The 4,355-nt window shown below is 41.0% G+C and overlaps 1 protein-coding gene across 5 annotated transcripts in view; it reads left to right on the forward strand.

Moving 5' to 3' along the window:
• Nucleotides 1–4,355, forward strand: part of TRIM2 (tripartite motif containing 2) — a 175,732-nt gene that overhangs the window by 144,039 nt on the left and 27,338 nt on the right. The gene's annotated exons all lie outside the window — the stretch shown is intronic.

Raw genomic sequence — 4,355 nt, forward strand, 5'->3', positions numbered from 1 at the left:
CTGTGGCAGGGGGTCAGGCTAGATGATCTGTTCAGGCCTCTCCTGACCCTAGCTACTATGAAACTATGAGTAGCATCCCCATCCTTTGATTTCAGTTCCCTTCCTCCCTCCTCCACCCCATGCTACCCCAGGCACCATCATTTAAAATGCCACCTCCGTCAACTTCACTAGTTCAGTGAGTGTTAAAGGTTAAGTGCCTCTATAAAACTTCTAATTCAAGTTACCATGGGTCAATTACATATATTACCATCATACTCTAAGTTAGGGGTGGCCAGTCTGTAGCACACATGCCACAAGTGGCACAAGCAACTGCTATGTGGCACGTGAGTCACGGGTTCTCAGTAAAGGGAGCAGAGCAGGGCCAGGATGCTGGTGCAAGCGGAGGTGTCAGGTATTATCTCCAAAAGCCAGGTTAGCCCTTCCCTGGCCCTGCAGCCACCATTAAATTCAGGTTTTTGGATCCTGTTCACCATATAAAATGGTGGTAGTTGCGGAGCTGGAGATGGTTTAACCTGACTTTTGGCAGTAACACATCTCTTTCAGCATCCCAGGGCTCAAACTCATTCATGTCCCTAGAGATGGAGATCAGAGTGGCACTTGGGGCACAGGTAGGGCTTAATTTGTGGCATGCCTGCCAAAAGGTTGGCTTCTACTGCCTTAAACCCTAGCTTAGACAAGATGCTCCTGATTTCAAGGGGTAATTCAAGAATTTAGTACTCATAAGTACTGGTGGCAAAATTTGACCCATAGTAAATCACAGGGACTTTTCTCTATGGAGCGTACTTTACCTCTTAAAATGATGTCTTAATCTTAAAAAAAATTATGGTGACAACTTAACAACTGTCAAGTTCAGTAGATCTGTAAAAAGAAGCATTTTATCAGCACAGAAAATGCAACACACTAGAAAATTTCTTAGGTTTGAGATAGTAATAATCCCCTCTGGAGTGATGAATCTCTTGTGTTTATATCCTGCTATTAAATAAGAGGACAGAGTAAAGAAGTAAGTTACCACTCCAGAAAAACAGCCAGTTTACCCCGATGCCCATTACCCTGCAGTGCATGAGTTAGATAAAATTAAAAGCAATGTCTCTGACTACGTCTATGACTGATCCCACTGGAAGAGATAGTAATATACTCTTTAGTGAAACAAATGACCCCCTGAGAAGCTACCTCCCATTACTTCCAGAGTTCAACTTTAGTAATTCATTCCATGGTGCCATTCCATGGTGGTAAATGACCCTAAAATGTCTTTCAGTTGGTCATGGAAAGAGCAAGGAAATGCCCCTCTTTGGCATTCATTTCCATTCTTTCATTATAACCCTTTCAACAATTCAGTCCAGTAACTTGGGAACTCATGTAACCATAGGATATAGGCAGTTCTGTCTCCTGCCTTTTCTTCTTATACCTGATAATAAAAAAAAATCCAGTTCTTATAATATTGTAACAGATCTGGTAAAAAAAAAAACAAAAACAACAAACAAAACAGTATAGAATATCTTGTGTGTCTACACAAAATATGAGATATTTCCTGTATAAAAATAAAATAGCTTCCAAAATGTGCAGCTAGTAAAGAGATGCCTCATGTAAGGTAGGCTGTTCCACTGATGGGCATGAATAAAGTGAAAATATACTGGCATAAAAAAAGGTGCAAGTGAGCTCAGAATCAAAACGCTCTGAGTAACTTGTACATTTTATACATAATTAAAATCTCTAATGTAAACTGACTTCATTTGGAGCTATGTATTTCAATGCCATTTTCTTTACTTCTCCCAAGCTGCACATAAATTAGAAACTTGGATGGTTGGTGGCTCAGTAGCTAAGCAGAAAAGAGCTCTGGGGGTCTTGGGTACCAGCATCCTGTGCAGTGTCTGCTGCCAGGAGAGAGACAAATATTGAAAATGTCAATATTAAGGTGGTTCAGAGGACACAGAGACCAGCTTTGTTTTAATTGAGTATGTGTTTTTGTTGGACTCCACGAGCTATGGAAAAGAACACAAGTTTGCCATGACTTTTTTACCAGTAGAAGTCAGTAGATCAAACTTTATGGGACTAGTGACTAGACTCATTACATGGGAGAGGAAAACTTTAAGTTGTAATATGAATGTTTTTGTTATATATTGACATAATGTGTAAGAGAAACATCAACAGCAGTTTATGTAAACATTTTATATGTAAAAGGTAGAAATAGTATTGTTCCAGAAGCACAGATTTACAGGAGCTGGGTTTTATTCCTAGCTCTGCTTGACTTACTTTGGGAATGTGATCAAATCACAATTTCTAGTGCGGCTGTTTTTCCATCTACAAAATGGCAACAATACTTACAGAAGCTTTGTGAGGCTGAATTCAACAGCTTTTGCAAAACACTCTGAGACCTTTGGAAAAATGAGTAAAGTATGAATGACACTTCTATTTGAAGAATCAGGGGCATGAGATACTTGCATTTTTTCTGATGCTAGGAGATCAGTAGGTCTGTACCATCACAGTTTTTGTCTTGTTCTTTTTTTGCTATTACTTTTATAGTCTTTTTTTTCTCCTTCCATGCCATCTTCCGTTTCATCACTTTAACAGTCATGAGAGCCATGAAGCCAGTTGTCCAGGGGCCATGTCTAGACATATGCATAATTTTCTAGAGTACTTGGCTGACTCATAGCAAACTTCTCAGCCAAGGAGAAAAGTGTTAGCTTTCAATGTGTTCGGTCACCACTGACTATAGGAGCAGAGTCTATAGTTTTCTCAGAGTTTGAAACTTGAATATTATATAACATTTAATTTTTGCAAAATACTATTGTGACACTATACCTAATCCAGAGTTTCTTACAAAGGGAGACAGCATTATTTAACAGAGTGTTTCGGATTTAGGAACTTGTCTTCTGCTCTACTGGGTCACCCCATGCAAGTGACTCCATCTCTTGGTTCTTCATTTTCCTTATCCATATTTTCCTTATAGGATCATAGGAAACTGAGGCTGGAAGGGACCTCACAAAGTCATCTAGTCTAGCCACCTGCTCAAAGCAGGTTCACCTGACTAACCCATTCCAGCCAAGGGTCTGTCCAACCTGGTCTTGAAAATTTCTAGGGATGGAGATTCCACAATTTCTCTAGGAAGCCTGTTTCAGTGTTTGCCTGGCCTCACAGTCAGAAAATTTCTCCTAGGGCACATCTTCACGTACAATTAATTTGAAGCAATATTGCACTGGAGTTTATTGCTCCTGGGTGTGCTGTTTAAACGTGTGCCTGGGACCACAGCATGCTGAGCCAGGTCGGATCAGCCCCATCTGGCAGGGGCCCAGGGGATCAGGGAGCCCAGGACTGCTCTGACCTAGCTCAGTGTACTGCAGAGGGGCTGGCTAGGGCACGAGGGTGCTCCAGTGCAGGGCTAGCCAGCAGGCAGCCCCTGCACTGAAGCACTCTCCTGCCCAAGCTGAGCTGAGTCAGCATCTACACATATTGCTGCCCACGAAATAAACTCTGAGTTTATTAGTTTCCTGTGGCCTAATAGGGCCACATGTTTAAGATGTTACTGCAGATCTAATTAGGCAACTGGAGTGAATGTCTCATTTCGACACACCCTTAATTGCCAACCTAAATTTCCCCTGGTGCATAGCGAGGCCATTGCTTCTATTGCAATCTTGTACAGCCACAGAGAAAAGCCCATCTTGATCCTCTTTATAATCTCCTTTCAAGTATTTGAATGCTGTTATCAAATCCCTCTTCAGTCTTCCCTTCTACAGACTAAATAACTCTTTCAGCCTTTCCTAATAAGTCCTGCTTCCCAGGCCCCTAATCATTACAATGTGTCCTCATCCTTTCTTCTCCTCAGCTTATCACTGAGTGAAGATCTTTGATAATACATGCTATTAAGAGGTGTAATCAGGTATTAACAGAGAGAAAGCAAGCAAGCAATTACATGGTGGTATGGTGCTATTGACATGTACTATGGTCATATTTTTTAAAATTGCTGAAGCAAATTGTGAGTTTCTATTGCAGCACCATGAGGTCTGTATATACTACCTCTGTATAGTAAGTGATTTAGAAACGTTTGAAGGGTATTTTAGAAATTTCAGTTAATACTGGTTTTCATAACTCTTTACTCCAGACCCAAGTTTTCTGTGTCTCTGAGGAGCTATTTCTTTAATTTCTAGCACTGCCGGGGTCTGAGAGATCAGTCCTTCAACCTGCCTCTGGTTTAAGACCTATTGGCCATGGCCATAGATCATGTCAGCATAGTAATAGCTGACATATGGGGAAGGGTGGGAGGAAACATTTCATTTAGCAGATTCTCCCTTTTTTCTTTGTTAAGAAGGGAAGTGTTTGAAGCTGCCTGAAGGTTTAACTAGAAATAATTGTGAAAAGGG

Source organism: Gavialis gangeticus, unplaced genomic scaffold, assembly GCF_001723915.1.
Source record: "Gavialis gangeticus isolate Ggan-Ray unplaced genomic scaffold, GavGan_comp1, whole genome shotgun sequence".
NCBI classification, from domain to species: Eukaryota; Metazoa; Chordata; order Crocodylia; family Gavialidae; genus Gavialis; species Gavialis gangeticus.